This window comes from Hyperoodon ampullatus (assembly GCF_949752795.1).
Source record: "Hyperoodon ampullatus genome assembly, chromosome: X".
Taxonomy (NCBI): domain Eukaryota; kingdom Metazoa; phylum Chordata; class Mammalia; order Artiodactyla; family Ziphiidae; genus Hyperoodon; species Hyperoodon ampullatus.
In genome coordinates, this window is record NC_136913.1 from 77,374,750 (window position 1) to 77,394,340 (window position 19,591).

Sequence of the window (19,591 nt, forward strand, 5' to 3'; positions counted from 1 at the left end):
GGGGTCTTCAAATATGTGAGCAAGTCAATCCCAGAATTTAATTTTGAAGGTCTGTTTCCTGGGATCACTTCTCTTGTCTGTTACTGTATCAGTTGTGATCTCAGCAGGAAACAGATGGTACACTTAAACTGAATTTAAAGGTGAGACTAATTTAAAAAGTATGAATACAGTTTAGGGACACCTGAGTGGGAATGATTATTATCCAGAATAAAGGGGTAAGTCATGGGAGCATTTACAAAACAGAACACAACATATTTAGAGAAAGAGGGAAGAAACTTCTAGAATTTGTGTTTTTCGATAGAGGCAAAAAACAATCTGCTGTAACTAAATAGTGAAGGAGGTTAGGAAATAAGTAGCTCATCTTCATTCCCTACTATCCAGTTTTCTGTCAGAGTCCTCCATTGGCTAAACCCAACCAGAAGCCAGAGGGCAAGGGGGCCCACTAAAGTAGTCCATACAGGTCAGCCTCCAAGGATGAACAAGAGAGAGATGGGTGAATTGTAGAACTGGAGATTCAAACAGAATATAAATAACAAAATTTCCTTCATTGTTTACTTTGTAAGATGTTCTTGGATTTTATTAAATGTTTTTCTTTAAGAGCTTTAGCATCATTTGCCATGCTCCAAAAATTAGAAAATTAAATTATACCTTTGGATGACATTGGATACATTTTAAAATCAATTAAGGGGAAATTGATACTCTTACTATATTTAGTACTTCTATTTAAAGAAAGGAATTTCTATTTAGCCAAATTATTTATGCCTTTCAGTGGAGTTTTAGAGTTTTATACAGGGCTTAAACGTTTGATATTGTTTATTCCTCAGCATTATATGCTTTTTGATATTATCAATGATATATTTTCTTCTATTATATTTTCTAATTTTTATCATTTGTATATAGATCATATGTTATAGAAAACAATATTAATTATTTTTATACTTTAATTATACAACAAGCACGAGCCATGGATTAATGATTGTCTCTAATAGATTTTTAGTTGATTCTCTGGGTTTTCCTGGCATACAATTTATTTGGTAAATATTGATTTTACCTACTCCTTGTCAATATTTATATTTCTCATATAATTCCCTTGCCTTACTAAAACAGCTAGCATATATAGAAAAAAATGTTAAGTAGTAGAGGAGATAGCTGGAACTTTTGTATTTTTCCTGATCTTAATTCACCTTTAATCATGAAACTGACTTTTGGTTTAAGGTGCATATCTCAATTCTTATTTTATGGAATGTACATTCTTGTAATTAGACATAGTTGTTGGATTTTACCAACGGCCTTTTATATCTATGAAGCTAAGTTTGAGACATTTCTCATCTACCTTATTAAATATAATAAATTGTATAAATTTCCAAAAATGAACTTTGCTAACACTACTGAAATAACCTCTAAATTGTATATTTTGTTATATTATTCTTTAACATATCGGTGAACTTTATTGAATATTCTATTTTCATTTATGTTGTAAATATTATTACATGGGTTAATCTCTATTTTCCTTGTTTTAAGCTTTGCTGGATTTATTTCACCCATAAAGTTTGCCTTCTAATCAACAAATAAAATTAATATTTGATTTTATTATGATCTCACAATATTTTGTCTCTATTACTTTATTCTGTCATTTTCAGTTGCTTGTAAAACTTTTACTTGTGCCTTCTGGACTTGCACAAGCCAGTTTGTGTATATATCATATCCATTTTATAAAGTTATGCTACTGTGCATATTCAATTGTACAAATTCAATAACTGAAATTGAAAACACACAAGAAAAAATGAATAGCAGACTAAGTGATACAAAAGAATGAATAAGTCATCTGAAAGACAGAATAATGGAAATCACCAAATCAGAACAGCAAAAAAATAAAAAATAAACTAAAAAATATTAGATCAGTTTAAGAGATGTCTGTGAGAATATTAAGTATAATAACATTCACATTATAGGGGTCTTAGAAGGAGAAGAGAGACAGAAGGGCATCCAAAGTGTATTTGAAGAAATTATGACTGAAAAATTTTCAAATGTGAAAAAGGAATCAGATATCCAGATATAGGAAGCAGAGAAGGTCCCAAATAAGAAGAACCAAACCAGATCTACACCAAGATATATAATTAAAATGGAAAATTTAGTGAACTGTAAAGGCAGTAAGAGAAAAACAAAGTCATATACAAGGGAATCCGTATAAAGCTGTCAGTTGATTTTTCTGCAGAAAGTTTGCAGGCCACTAGGGAGTAGCATAATTTATTCAAAGTGCTGAAAAGGAAAAATCTGAAATCTAGGATATTCTACCCAGCAAGATTATCATTTAGAATCGAAGGAGAAATTTTCAGACAAGCAAAAATTAAAATACTTCATCAATACTAAACCTACCCTAAAATAAATGATAAAGGGTCTTCTCTAAATGGAAAAGAAGTAAGAATATATAGGAAAGGAAAAACCCCATTAGGAAATGCAAATCTACAGTAAGGAATGAGGATCACTTAAACAAGCCAATAAGAAGATTAAAATACAAAGAAAAAAAGTAAAAGTAAAAGCAGCTATAATTAAAACAAACATTTAAGGGATTACTTGTAGAATATGACATCAAAAGCACACAATGTGGAGGATGGGAAGAAAAAAGTAGATCTTTTAGAATGTGTTTGAACTTAAATGACTGCCTGTTTAAAACAAGTAGATATAGTTATACGTCAACATATATGAACCCCATGGTAACTGCAAATCAAAAGCCTGCAACAGGTACGCAAAAACTAAAAAGAAAAGAACACAAGGATACTTTTAAATAAAATATTCAAACCACAAGAGAAGAAACAAAAACAAAAACTGATTAGAGAAGAACTACAAAAACAACCAGAAAACAAGTAATAAAATGACAATAAGTACATATCTATCAATAATTAATTTAAATGTCAGTGGACTAAATCGTCCAATCAAAAGCCACAGGGTGGCTGATTGGGTGAAAAAAAATAAGACTCATTCATAAGATGCATACAAGAGACTCACATCAGAGCTAAAGACACACACAGAAAATGACAGGATGGAAAAGGATATTTTATGCAAAGATAAACAACAAGAAAGTGGGGGTAGCGGTACTCATATCAGATAAAATAGACTTTAAAATAAAATCTGTGACAAGTGATAAAGAAGTGCATTATATAATGTTAAATGGATCAATACAAGAAGAGGAAATTATACTAGTTATCATATATGAACCCAATACAGGTGCACCTAAATATATAAAGTAAATACTAACAGATATAAAGGGAGAAATTGACAATAATATAACAGTAGTAGGGAACTTTAATACCCCATTCTGAGGACCTCAGACTTTTGATTGGATTACTTAACCCATTCACGTTTTTTAATTGAGGAAAATTTCCCATAAAATTCACCACTTTAAAATCTACAATTCAGGGACTTACCTGGTTGCCTAGTGGTTAAGAATCCACCTTCCAATGCAGGGGATGTGGATTCAATTCCTGGTTGGGGAAGTAAGATCTCACACACCATAGGGCAACTAAGCCCACATGCTCTAGAGCCTGTGCACCACAACTAGAGAACACACACACTGCAACTACTGAGCCCATGCACTCTGGAGCCCATGCGTCACAACTAGAGAGAAGCCCACATGCTGCAAGGAAGATCCCATGCACTGCAACTAAGACCCGACACAGCCAAAATTTAAAAATAAACAAATAAAATTTAGGCCTAGGATTCCCTGGCAGTCCAGTGGTTAGGGCCCCATGCTTCCACTGAAGGGGTCACGGGTTTGATCCCTGGTGGGGGAACTACTAAGACCCTGCAAGCCATGCCGTACGGCCTATATATATATATATATATATATATATATATATATATATATATATATATATATATATATATATATTTATTTATTTATTTATTTATTTATTTATTTATTTATAAAATAAAATCTACAATTCAGTGGCTTTAGGTATATTTACAATGTTGTTCAATCATAACTACTATCTAGTTCCAGATTATTTTCATTACTCCAAAAGGAAACCTCATTCCCATTAAGGAGTCATTCCTCATTCTCTACTCCCCTCAGCTGCTGGAAACCACTAATGTTCTTTCTATGAATCCGTATTTGTTGCTATTAGTCTGTTGAAAATACAGGGATGCAAAATTAGATAATTCCTTTTCCCTCAGAGGACTTGCCTGTGTATCTATAAGAATCAGAAGGATTCTATAGTCATTTGGTCAATTCAATCCATTTATAGTTTTCCGAGCTTAATAAATGTCAGCTGTTGAGCTTCTCTTCTTTGATATGAGGCTAAGGACTAGTCTGTGCCTGCAGTGCTGATGTGTGATCTTTGTTAGTTCATATTTCAGATATGGAGTATTTTTCCTCTTCTTCAGCCTCTATCCCACAAGTCCAACAACATTTCAAAACCTATTTTAATTCATAATTTAATTTCTTTTTTGGAAGGTAGCCACCTAAAATATCTAGCTCACTATATTCTAGGGAAACAAAAGTCCTCCCACCTTAATATTTATTAACCTGATACTTTTCTCTATCTCTTTAGTTATCATCTTAGTCTGAGCTATCATAACCTCTTGACTGGAAGATATATCAATAAACCCCTAAATAGGTTACATTGGGCTTCCCTGGTGGTGCAGTGGTTAAGAATCTGCCTGCCAATGCAGAAGACATGGGTTCAATCCCTGGTCCGGGAAGATCCCACATGCCGTAGAGCAAGTAACCCCATGCACCAAAACTGCTAAGCCTGTGTTCTAGAGCTGGTGGGCCACAACTACTGAGCCAGAGCACCACAACTACTGAAGCCCATGAGCCTGGAGCCCGTGCTCTGCAACAAAAGCAACTGCAATGAGAAGCTTGTGCACTGCAATGAAGAGTAGCCCCACTCGCTGCAACTAGAGAAAGCCTGCACACAACAATGAAGACCCAAGGCAGCCAAAAATAAAATAAATAAATTAAAAAAAAAGAAAATTGTACAATTTAAAATAAATAAATAAATAGGTTACATCTCATACATTCTTGTGACTTTTAAATGAACAATTCATACTGTAGGCAAAGTGATCTTTTCAAAATTTAAACCTTAAAATGTCATCCCATTCTGTTGTTTTTTTACCAGACTTAGAATTTAGCTAACTTTTCTAATGTTCTCACACTACTTCTATAGTCTAAGTTTGTAACTCTTTGCTTTATCTGTAGTCTTCTTTCATTTTCTCATACATGTCCCTTTCCTTTCTGTGTATGCTAGTCTATCTAGCTGGAATGACCTTTCCTTTCCATCTTTGTCAAATTAATGCTGACACATTCTTCAGGTGTCAGCTAACTTTCACTTTTATATGAAAACCTTCATTGACAACTTGGAGATTATGTCCCCTATTATTTAATCTCACAGGACAACTTATTTTCCCTTTACAACAATTACCTAGTGTGCTCAACCATTTGCCTCTGTCATAATTTTTTTTATTAGTTTCTGCTTTATAACAAAGTGAATCAGTCATACATATACATCTGTTCCCACATCCCTTCCCTCTTGCGTCTCCCTCCCTCCCACCCTCCCTATCCCACCCCTCCAGGCGGTCACACAGCACTGAGCTGATCTCCCTGTGCTATGCGGCTGCTTCCCACTATCTATCTACCTTATATTTGGTACTGTATATATGTCCATGCCTCTCTTTTGCTTTGTCACAGCTTACCCTTCCCCCTCCCCATATCCTCAAGTCCATTCTCAAGTAGGTCTGTGTCTTTATTCCTGTTTTACCCCTAGGTTCTTCATGACACTTTTTTCCCCTAAATTCCATATATGTGTTAGCATATGGTATTTGTCTTTCTCTTTCTGACTTACTTCACTCTGTATGACAGACTCTAGGTCTATCCACCTCATTACAAATAGCTCAGTTTCATTTCTTTTTATGGCTGAGTAATATTCCATTGTATATATGTGCCACATCTTCTTTGTCCATTCATCTGATAATGGACACTTAGGTTGTTTCCATCTCTGGGCTATTGTGAATAGAGCTGCAATGAACATTTTGGTACATGTCTCTTTTTGAATTATGGTTTTCTCAGGGTATATGCCTAGTAGTGGGATTGCTGGGTCATATGGTAGTTCTATTTGTAGTTTTTTAAGGAATCTCCATACTGTTCTCCATAGTGGCTGTACCAATTCACATTCCCACCAGCAGTGCAAGAGTGTTCCCTTTTCTCCACACTCTCTCCATCATTTATTGTTTCTAGATTTCTTGATGATGGCCATTCTGACTGGTGTGAGATGATATCTCATTGTAGTTTTGATTTGCATTTCTCTAATGATTAATGATGTTGAGCATTCTTTCATGTGTTTGTTGGCAGTCTGTATATCTTCTTTGGAGAAATGCCTATTTAAGTCTTCTGCCCATTTTTGGATTGTGTTGTAGTTGGACAGTGTAGAAAGGACAGCCTCTTCAATAAGTGGTGCTGGGAAAACTGGACAGGGACATGTAAAAGTATGAGATTAGATCATTCCCTAACACCATACACAAAAATAAGCTCAAAATGGATTAAACACCTAAATGTAAGGCCACAAAGCATCAAACTCTTAGAGGAAAACATAGGCAGAACACTCTATGACATAAATCACAGCAAGATCCTTTTGGATCCACCTCCTAGAGAAATGGAAATAAAAACAAAGATAAACAAATGGGACCTAATGAAACTTCAAAGCTTTTGCACAGCAAAGGAAACCATAAACAAGACCCAAAGACAACCCTCAGAATGGTAGAAAATATTTGCAAATGAAGCAACTGACAAAGGATTAATCTCCAAAATTTATAAGCAGCTCATGCAGCTCAATGTCTCTGTCATAATTTGTTTAAAAATTATTTCTCTTACAAGAATGTATTTTCTATGAGAAAAATGGAATGTGTCTATTACTCTCTAATGTATTCCTGGCACCTACAAATTTGGTTGCCACACTCAAAATATGTGTTGTATGTGTATGTGTGTGCATATATGTTAAAAATTTAATGAATGCAAGTGTGTGAAAAGTTTGAAGTTAATGTGTTCTGAAGATAAACATACACAACAAATATATATTTGTAACTAAATACACATCCAAAAAAAATCAGCCTAATCACTATTTGGTATAGCTCATGCTATATGGTAACCCTAAAAATATATTTTACTGTATTATCTTTTCAGATGAAATATCGAATCAATTAATGACTGCTTTCCTTTACTCTGACTTTAATTCTATTTATCTAATATATTTTAAATTTTCTCAATTTAATATAGCTTTCAATATGTTCTAAAGGGCATATGGTATCACTAAAGGCTTTATTTTAAAGACCATCAGATATTTTGCCAGATTTTCTTGTATCACCAAAATTTTTATTTTGCTCTTGATACAGCAATCATTCCCCACTGATTAAATTCCATTTTCTTCCTATTCCTCCTTCACCCCACCCACTTCATTCTGTAATTAATCTAAAAAGTTCAACTTCTGACAGAGTGATAATTTCTTAGATTATATTTTCCCACTTTAAATGTATTGGCAAAGCCCTTTTTATTTCAGACTACTTTTTGTTATGTGATTTAATCACAATTAAATCTAACTGTGAATAAATGGAAAGTATGTTCTGCCTTACTTATAAGAAGTGAAACTTTAAAATGACTCAGGAATATACCCTTTAGAAAAGATTAAACAATTTGCCAGAGCTAAAACTTTTCTGTAAATTATAATCACATTTCAGTGTTGTGTTTGAAGTGTGCAATTACATATTTCAAAAAATATTTAGCATTTTGTCTCATCATAATTATTTCTCAGATTGAATGGTATGAAGGAGTGGAATGTGTCTGTTGCTAAATGCATATTTGTTTTTAGACAGTGGGCAAGACTGAAAAGACTGTAAAACCAACACTTCTTTAACATATTTCTAGCTTCACTGGAAAAGCAAAAATAATTTTTAAAATTATTTTGATTTAGCATTCCACACTATTCATTATGAACAAGTATATATTTGAGAAATATTAGAATAGTATATGAAGTGATTGGCTCAGTTATAGACCATGATATGGATATCATGCCCTCTCTTTGTAAACTGAGCTTTTCAATAAATATAATAAAAGGGTGTTTTTTTGGAACGAAAACATATATGAAGATGAAACAGTGGCAGCCTGCAAGTATTTACAATTATAAATGTAAAGAAATTACTCCAGTATCTCATTAAACAGCTTAAATAGAACAAATAGCATTAGTAGAGGAAACGAGCAAGGGAAACAAACAAATAAGCAAGCAAACACCAGACTTGTGATATTCCTTTAAAGGACTGAATCAAGCCTACGGGGCAGTAAAGCTAGCCCTCTAAGGCTAAATCAAGCACACACATAGGAGCCATCAGGATTTCTTTCTATATTAGAAATTGTTGCCTACAAATTATTACACTCAAAATTTGAGTGAGGGCCAGTAACTATTTGTGAAGAAGACTTTACTGGGGAAAGAAAAGTGGGCCAGTGGGCCATATAATAGCAAGTTGACTGCATGTAAATGCACATTCTACATATATTCTGTACTATTCTAATTAAGCGGTAATTTCTTAAATGGAAGGTCCATTCTGTATTTTCACAGCTATACTATGATGATCATAGTTATTCCTTTCCAACCTGTTATCTCAACCATACTATTGAAGCTCTGTGAGAACTGGAAACAAGACTTATATAATTTTTTAAGGAACAAATGACATAATTTATAGAACTATATCTAAAACACCACACTTTTGCACAGATTACCTCAAATAGAGTACTTAGTTATCATTATAAGTTGAATCTTGTTTTTTTCTGCATTTCTGAATTCATCTATCTATATCTATCTTTATAAATGTATCTATATTTTCATTATGTTAGAAGAATTCATTGAAACAAAATTCCTTTGTTTCACAAACAGCAGTGGAAATAAACCAGATGCATCTGTGTGTGATCATTTTTTGCCTGTTAGAAACTTCTAGGTGAGATTCTTCTTTGGCTTAAGGATTTCAAAGATTTGCCTCCTCAGTGTTATTTTATTTCATGTTTGTTCAATATCTTAATAAACAGGCTAGAGAAAGGTGGCTATTTCCTTCTGGTCCTTTTTTGTATATTTACAGTATCAAATGCTTAATTAAATTATAATTGTAAAAGAGGCAGCATGCATTTTATAAGAATTTAATTGACATTTTCAGAAACTGTTCTCCATATGTGATTTGTACATAAGCTAATCACTCTCATGAGTATCTGTAATCATGGTCATCAGTCTTGGATTCATGCTTCTCTTTCTGTATAGAATCATTCAGTGACTTTCTAATGTTACTAAATTCTTGAATTTAAAACAAGGTGGTAATTGAAACAGCCTGGAAACACTCATTCAGTTGACGCAGGTTCACTGACATACTGTTTTTGCCACTCTGCCACTAGGGATTATGTAAAGTAGAATTTTGTCACATGAAAAGCAATTCTTTCCAACAAAATAGGTTGGATCTATGGAACGTTTTTCAGATTTCTGCAAAGAAAAGAAGGTAGGGAGACTATATGTTAGTGAAAGAACATGTAAACTTTGTTTCTGAGAATTAATGGTTTGGAAGACTTTGTTGTTGTTTTAGGATATAAAATTTGAATTAGTTTTACCCTCATTCAGTCAACCAAAAAAAAAAAAAGGAAAAGAAAAGAAAACCCACAAATATAGGAGACTGCAAATAAGAAAAGAGTTTATTTGTGGTGTTGAGAATTCCAATTTAGCAGACACAGATTTGAGTAAAACCAAAGTGTCCAGGGAAGAAGAAGAGCCAGGGGATTCTAAAGGTAAAAGCCATGAGGCTGTTCTCTTACATGAGAAGGGAAATATTTGCTTTTAAGAGATGGCTGTTACATGCAGTTTTAGGGTAACTCTTCTATAAGGAGATAGGTTATCAAGAGTTAGTTTAGGCTTAGGGCCCGATAAATATCTTGAGTTTCTGGCAGATATTCTGGATACCTTCATTAGAACAGCAGATTATCAGGAAGTCAGATTCTATCCAGGCTGAGACGTGCCTAAGTCATACTTTCTCAATGGCCTCCCGGCTCTGCTTTCGAGAGCTCTCTTAGCAATAACCACTCGATTTTGATTTTCCTTCCACAATTCAGAAGCTTAGAAAAGTCAGTAAGTGGGTGCCAATTTTACACTCTGAAAAATCCTGGATAAGCAATAGAAGTCAGAGCTTTTAAACAACCCAGTTTATAGGCACAAGGAAAAAATCAGTTTTCAAAGTAATATGATAACCAAAAATTGGAAATGTATTTTACACTTATTCCAAGCTCACTCTTTACAGTGTTAAAAATATTTTGACACTTGTTAAAATGGTAAGGAGAACTTTATTCAGGACTATTGCAATACCTGTGAAGACTAGTGGGGTAGGGAATGTTGGCCTGTTGGTGGATGGAAATTAATAAAAGACATCAAGGGTAGGGGGATTCTTGCTAAAGTGACTTAATAGGATTCTTGCTTAAGGCAGGCCAGGATGATCAAATATCTGAGAGTGGGGGATGAGGAATTTTTTCAGATATCTAAGATAATCAGATATCAAGGGTGAACATTCTTGGTAAACTGACTTAGCAGGATTCTTGCTAAAATTGGGCTATGCAGGTCAAAGAAAGGAAGGGGAACAAGATTGAGATATAGTCAGAGAGGGCTCAGAGAAGCCTGACTAAAGTTTGGTTAAGGAGTCTGTCAATAGAAAGGGAAAACAAAGGCACAGAGTGGGTGTGCAGCTTGCAGAAGATTGGGAAGCAACCGAATTGCAGATTCGAGTCGCTTAAAATCCCTTGTTAAAGTAAATTCAGGCCCAAGCATTCTCTATTTCTAGTCTTCTATCCTAGGCCACTACCAGAGTGCAATGAAATTTGATGCCTCCTTTCTTGGATTCTGTATCCATACTGTAATCTAGTAGAGCCTAGAGTCAACTATTTAAGTATCTGAAATTCTCCACAGATAATACTTTGTAACTGTATACTGGTCTGGCTACACTTTCTTTCCTGATCCACTCAGTTCTCTCAGGGGGTTGCAACTTTTAAATTGCCTGCGTTCTAGGTAAATCAGCCATAACTATAGCTGTGCTCTTTGAATCTCTATACAAAGAGACACATTTTGTTCCCCTTGTCACTGATAAACTTAATTTTATCATTTTCATTAGATTTCTTTCTTTTCTGCTTTTTTTAATTAAATGAATCAGTGCCTCATTAACTAACACTGATGACCTTCTTTCACCACTATATGTGTTTCTAAATGTATAAAGCAGAAACTAACATACCATTGTAAAGCAATTATACTCCAATAAAGATGTTTTAAAAATAAATAAATAATAAAATTATAGAGATACTTTGGATTAAGAGTACTTCTTTATTATCAAGAGGTTTTCATATTGCCCCCTTTATTTCCTCAGTTTTATTGCTATTCATTCATAAGATTCTGCAAGTACATGAATGAGTAATCCAGCATATGCCAGAGGGATAGCTATACCTTATAGAGTTTGGAGCTTTCTTTCATATACTACTAACAATGCTTATTCCAAGTTACCTTGGGTTATTTACAATGTTGGACTGAAATGGTTCAAGATCCCTTTCTGAGAAAGGGAACAATTCTGTCACAGTCGAGTTATGTAGAAATGGTACATTTTCAAACAATTAAGGAAAGGTGGTGGCACCTGACTTTTTTTTTTTCCTACTAGTCCTCTAGGAAGGGGTAATGATGAGAATAGAATCTGTAAATATCAGGTGCTTGGCTGTTTCTGGTAGCATACATCAATTTGGAATGGCAGACAAGAGTCCCTGTTGTTAGTAAAGTGTGTGATGTATCTCATTATGCCATTACTGGTAAAAATTGTGTGTTTCTGCTGGCACTCCAGAGACCTGGTAACACAAGTGGTACTTTTCTGGAATGGGAAACAAAACATATCAAGCAGACATTTGGGAATCTAAGAAGCAGATGGTGTTGTGTATGCAAAACAAATGACGAAGAATGCATTAATTTTGGGATACTACAAAAATTGAATGTCATCTTTAAAAAATGCTAGGGTAGGCATGGACTCAGAAAACACTCTGTGTTGCACTGAATGGCATTTTTTAAAATTTTATTTTATTTATACAGCATGCTTTTGTTAGTTATCCATTTTATACATATTAGTGTATATATGTCAATCACAATCTCCCAATTCATCACACCAATTTGATGGTGATCAGATACTGGTGCCTAGGCACAGTTTTATGGGAGAAATGCAGAAAGATAATAGATGAGTGTGTCTTGTCATACTCATCAATTGTAAACTGAAGAGAATTCAGTGCTATGTATATGACTTTCTTTTAAAATCATCCATCTCCAATGCGTGAGACTAAAAAGCAATTTAGACTATAAACTTTTGATTTTTTAAATAAATTCTTTTGATTACTTTTAGAAAACATAGGTCCTTGTTTTATGTTATTGTTATCTTTACATCGGGTGAGAAAGAAGGAAGATAAGGAATAAACAAATTATTTAAAAAAACAAAGCAAAACAAAGTCTCCGTTGTCTTCATCTGCACCTTGGTGTTACCTTCCTCCCAAAATGGCTTATTTCAATGAAGAAAACAAAACAAAACAAAACAAAAAAACACATTTACTTTTTGTTTTGTTTGTTTGTCTTCGTATCTTCTTTATAGAACAAAGTGTTTATTGAGTAAATAATCACTTTTCATACTTAAATACTCAACATGTTGTAATAGATTCCTAAACACTACCTCTCATACATATCAGTACCTCTACTGCCACCACTACCATACAATCGTCTGGTAAATTTTTGCACCTGATTTTCCTTCTCTTTTGGTATTATAAAAATGTAAGTCAAAGCCCTCAGTTTCCTTGTCAGAGTTTCCTCTCATAGAAAAATTTCCTTATACATTATGCTTAGCAAAATACCTGATATGTAGGAGGTAAAAAATAAATGTTTCTTTTTTCTGAACTAAATGATTGGATGGAGGGATGTGAAAATAATTAATTACCTAAGCATTACTATTTCAACTTTTTATCGATTTCCTCTGAAATATATGACTAAGGCCCTAACCAAGAACAAATTTACTTAACTGAGGTAAAAATAGTTTTCCAATCATCACAAAGAAATCAAAGAACATTTTGTAGTAGAGTAGATATAATTTCACTTTCTATCTGTACAGAAAATACATATTAAATCTACTTCTGTACAAAAAGTACATATTAAGTCTACTTCAACCTCCAGGATACCAAATGGCTAATTTTATAAATAAATAATAATAATATTTGATTATATTGCAAAACTAAATATTATAACTGTAAGACAAAAAAATTGTAGTTTTAACTTGCAATTGTATTAAGTCATTTTAATCAGAAATTATTAACCATAGAAGTGAATTTATGGGGAGTAATAACTGGGTATGTAATCTTGCATTCACTTTTTTCTAGTTTTTTACATACATGCACCCCATTCCCTTAATATATGGCTTCTTTTGACCTATATCATTCATTTTTTAAAAGGTTTAAAATAAAAATGCATGAAATGAGATTTTTTTTTTTTGCCTGCAGTTTTTACATCAAAAGAGTGTGCGTAGGAGGTTCAGATATAGAAAGAAAGAATGTTAACTGTACATAGAAAGGAGTCTGGAAATATTTAGTAGTATCTTGGGGCTGAAAAATAATATCAATAGTTTTCTGGTTTTAATTTTCAAAGCTTTTTGAACAAATAAAATAGAAGGATATTTAGCAAAAAAGATAGTCACTTTCTAACTTTCATACGAACAACTATTTATCTAGGTATAAAAATGTACAATATTCAACTATCATTAGAATGAGCCCAGAGAAAACATTCAGTCTGAAAGCACAAGTATTATACACAATGAACTTTTGACAGTTCTGCTCCAGTATTTTCTGTTCTCACATAGAGTCAGTTCTTGGGATTTAGAACCTGATTTATGAGGTCAGAGTGGTTTGACCACTTATTTAGAAGAGAGTGTGTTCAAATACTTTTTCTTTTGATCCATTGCCCAACTGAAATGGCAAACCAAGTAATATGCACTTATACTCTAGATTTACTCAAGTATGTAATACAAGTGTTATTTCTTGGGGTCATATTAAATACAAAATGTAATCCAAGTTCAGCTTCATTGGTCACCATAATTAGTGATTCTATGAAAAAATTTTCTCTAAGCATTTCTTGATGTTTTTCTAACTACTGAACACAGAGAAAAATTGTTTGAGAAATTGGAAAACAGGAAAAAAAAGTATTATAAATCTCCTGTGAGAAGTAAACTAGGAATTAACATAGACATGTTACAGGTTCTATGGTATCCACTAACATAAAATTGAAAGCAAGAAGAGGCAACACTGACTTGCTGAATCAATGTTAAGTTTAACATTTCCAGGGACACAGAACACACAGGAAGGAAGCAGTCATAATCTATTCAGTCAGTCTTTCTTGTCACTGTTGTTATGTTATAAATGTGTACCTGTTGCCTTGTCTGTTGCTAAGTGAATGATTTTTGCACAGAAAATAAATGTATGTGCATAATATACCTTATACAAGTCTTATAAGTGGATTTCCAAGAAAAAAGGTTTGGAAGCAAAGTAAGTCTTTAAATTGGCAATTTTGACAAATGATTCCACATAGTGCTATTAAACTTGCCAGCAGATTTGAATTTTCAGTTATTTTAATATTACCCAATAATATTTGCTGATGTTTTCCAGTGTTTGAATGTTTTCAATAGGCCACAGTTCTTTGTAAATGCTTTATCAGAAGAGATGCCAAGAGAAGATATGAGTGTTGTTGTAGAATACTGTGTAAAAAGATCAGAAACTGATTAAATCTGAATTAGAAAAAGCTATGTTAATATCAATTACAAAACCAAAATCAGGGCAAACAAACAAAATCTGAAACAACATGAATCCTAATGGCTAACTGGAAGATATTTGAAACGCATTCCTAACATTTCAACCAATGTCAATGCAGAATGAAATAAAATTTTCTGTCTGGAATGTTTGCAATGATACAAAAATCAAGTATATAAAACAGAGCAATGCATGCTTTGTGTACTTTAAAATTTAATATTATGAATTACTTTTAAATATTAAAAGTTTTCTATATGATTTTTGATATTTTGAAGGTCAAAAATTTTTATTTGTCATTTATTTTGTATTAAAAATATGAAAAAAGAAGAAACATGATCATGTCTGTATTAGGAAGATATTTTTACATGTTATTGAGGTGTATAATATTTTCATATTACATTGGCTCATGATAATAGTAACACATGCATTTATAGTTTTATCTTTTTCTATGAAAAATGTGTCTGGAACTTTTACTGTAACTCTATCATAGGAAAAAATGATTCCCTGTTTATTATTAAGATCACTAATTATTGTTTTAAAACATGTTAGTAAAATGTTTTAAAAAATACATAACTCGAGAGATTGGTTCAAGATGGCTAAGTAGAAGGACGTGCAGTCACCCTTCTTGCAAGAGCACTGGAATTACAACTAACTGCTGAAAAACCATCAACAGGAAGATGTTAGAACACACCAAAAATGATACTCCACATCCAAAGACAAAGGAGAAACCACAGTGAGAAGGTAGGAGGGGCACAATCGTGATAAAATCAAATCCCATAACAGCCGGGTGGGCGACCCACAAACTGGAGAATAATTATACCACAAAAGTTCTCCCACTGGACTGAAGGTTCTGAGCCCCATGCCAGCCTTCCCAGCCTGGGGATCTGGCAGTGGGAGGAGGAATCCCCAGAGAATCTGGCTTTGAAAGCCAGTGGGATTTAATTACAGGACTTCCACAGGACTGGGGGAAACAGAGGCTCCACTCTTGGAGGGTATACACAAAATCTTGTGCACACCAGGACCCAGGGGGAGGGAGCAGTAACCTTGATCTCGGGTGGCCTCGGCCTGCAGCAGCTTTAAACAGGATTTCAGTTTCTGGCCAGAAATTGAGGTCAGGCTGTGGCAGTGAGAGTGCTGAATCCGAGCCACCAGACCACCAGGGGCCAGTGGCCAGTGACAAGGCCCTGACCCATCAGCTGTATAGAAGAGAATTTCCACATAGAGATGGAAAATAATAAAGCAAGTAAAGTGTTTATTCGGAGGAAAAAGCATACAGTATGTGTGGATAGACACACAGGTGGGTTAAGAGAGAGATTTGCACCCTCATGATAGATTGAATCACTTTTATGGGGTATTTCTTCAGGGTTTCCTTTGGCCAATCATCTTGCTTTTCATGGTTCTGAATCCGTATATGGTATATCTCAGGGTCCTCCCATGTGTGCATGCACATCTCTTAGCCAAGATGGATTCTAGAGAAGAGGACTATGGGTAGTTGACATCACTTACCATGGGGTGGCACCCCCTCCGTTTTTGACCTCCAAGGAGCCTTTCTGTGCATGTGAAGTTGAGGAGGTCTCCTTGACTTCAAGAATGAGGAATATGTGGTCTTTTATCTCTTATTTGGGGAGGGCCCAGTCTCCTCAATCATCCTATTTTTATGGAGTTTCTGCTATTATGGATTTTCCGTCCACAAGGGAGAAACTGTTCAGCCTGGGGCCCATCTATCTCCTGCCTAAACCTCATAAGAGACTGGGCCAGACCTACCTGCTAGTACTGGAAGGTCTCCTGCAGAGGCAGGGGGGTGGCTGTGGCTCACTGAGGGGACAAGGACACTGGCAACAGCAGTTCTGGGAATTACTCATTGACCTCCCAGAGGCCGTCATTAACCTCACCAAACAGCCTGTAGGCTCCAGTGCTGTGTTGCCTCAGGCCAAACAACTGATATATGGGGAACATAGCCCCACCCATCAGCAGACAAGAGGATTAAAGTTTTACTGGTGGGCCCTGCCCATGAGAGTGACAAGACCCAGCCCTACCAACCACCAGCCACTCCCATCAGGAAGCTTGCACAAGCCTCTTAGATAGTCTCATCCACCAGAGGGCAGAGAGCAGAAGCAATAAGAGCTACAATCCTGTGGCCTGCAGAACAAAAACCACAATCAGGGAAAGTTAGACAAAATGAAAAGGCAGAAGATTATGTCCCAGAAGAAGGAACAAGATAAAACCCCAGAAAAACAACTAAATAAAGTGGAGATAGGCAACCTTCCAGAAAAAGAATTCAGAATAATGATAGTGAAGATGATCCAGGATCTTGGCAAAGAATGGAGGCAAGGATCGAAAAGATTCAAGAAATGTTTAACAAAGACCTAGAAGAACTAAAAACAAACAAACAGAGATGAACAGCACAATAACTGAAATGAAAAATACACTAGAAGGAATCAATAGCAGAATAACTGAGGCAAAAAAAAAAAAAAAACAGATAAGTGAGCTGGAAGCCAGAATACTGGAAATCACTGCTGCAGAACAGAATAAAGAAAAAGAATGAAAATAAATGAAGACAGCCTAAGGGACCTCTGGGACAACATTAAACATATCAACATTTGCATCATAGGGGTCCCAGAAGAAGAAGAGAGAGAGAAGGGACCTGAGAAAATATTTGAAGAGATAATATAAATAGCTGAAAAGTTCCCTAACATGGGAAAGGAAACAGTCACCCAAGTCCAGAATATGCAGAGAGTCCAAGACAGGATAAACCCAAGGAGGAACACTCTGAGATACACAGTATCAAACTGACAAAAAATACATAACTCATGATTTTAAGAATTCCCAAGAATTCCCAGGAATTCTGATTTCTCCTTCCTAAGCCTCAAAAATTTATTTGGAATCTGGAAATATTCACTTACAGTCATTTTCTTGCCTTCCACATAAACATCCATCCTTAATGTTTTACTATCTTACATAACATGCAAAAGATAACTGAAAATCATATAATTTTCAAATGTGGATTCCCGCTTTTGAACCAAGAGAGGTGCTTTGGCCTCAATCAATATAATTTGTCCAAATTCACAGTTCTAATGGAAGAGAGGCAAATATTTATTAAGCCACTACTAAATGCTAAACACTGTGTCAGGTATTTTCTATATGTTATTCCAATAATCCTCACAAAATTTCAAAAGTTATAGGTATCATTACCCATTATTTAACTAACCAAAAGCTTTACAAAACTAACTACAATTTAGGCATGGTATTCTTGGAAATTTTGAGCTTGTATATTGTAAAATATTTCTTATTTTTTCATTCATAGCCTGATGCCTTTATCCCACCATGTCAATACCGCTGTGGATTCTTATTTCATTTGCAATCATAGTATAAACTTTAGATTCTCTATATACTTTCTGATTCTCTGAATTATTACCATAATTTTTCAAAGATAATACACTTTTGATCCCTCTGAAAGAGGAAGATAAGGAATACATTTTTTCAGCTCACAGATGGAATATGAGAAGAATACAACCTCATCTAACAAAGAAATGGAAGTTTGTGTTGCATTTTCCAAATTCAAAAACTTTTTTTTAAATGGTGGAAAGTTCACAGTACTATCTGTTCTAACATCTTGTTGATAATAGAAAATAGAAATAAAAGGAAACCATATATATGGTGAAGACTCAGTAAAAAGAAATGAGAATCTAAAGGAAAAATGAACTAAGGAAATTAAACTATGAGGATGAATTCTTAATATCCTTTTTTTGAGTGTTTTGGAGTATTCATGAATGTACAGTGCTTGGTATATATAGCTCTGTCTACTTTGTAGGAGAGGACTGTTGGGCTACTTGGACTTGTGTCATGTTCTGATAATCTATTACAGCATGAAGGGGGCAGGGGGATCAGGAGCCAAAGTTCATTTAATAAGTTACTATAAGGATGGATATGAGTCTGTTCATTGAGAAAGAAAATGAGGCTGATCTACAATGTGATAAAAGCATGTTTTTCAATGAGAAACATTTTAGCAACTACAGCTGGTGTGGACAATTATAACTATAACTTACATTCTCAGAAACTGAAGACATCTGAATATCCTGAAGAGTGCCTAAAAATAGATCAGTGCATATAAATTATAGCTCAATTATTGGAGTATTTAGCTGGAGAAGGTAATGGAACAGGAAAGATAAGAAAGAAGGAAAAAATGGATGAGATACATTTGATTTCATTACAAATTAATGACACTTGTGTAGAATACAACCAGGTCAAAAAATGAAAAAGTATTGACATCTCCACAGAATCTCCCCTAAATCCTGCCTCCTCATTAGTACTCCCTCCATTCTCTCAAATATAATAACTATGCTCACTTGTATATGAATCACTTCCTTGTTTTTCTTCCTTGTTTCTCTAAGCAAGTACTTCTAAACATAATAGTGTAGCTTTAGTTTGCCTGTTGCTTGAAATTTATGTAACTGGATTCAGTGATGCAGAATACATTTTTTGTGACTAGATTATTTTGCTTAAAGTTACATTGTTAAGATTCAAACATGTTGCTGCATTAACTATTATTCAATCATTTTAGATGTTCTGTAACACTTCATGGTAGAAATATAACACAATTAGTTTATCCCTTTTCTTGATGATGGGCTTTTGGGTCATTTCCAGTTTGGATGTATTAAGGATAACAGTATTTTGAACATTTTTGTATGTTCCTCTTGGTACACACATTTCAGTTGGGTATAT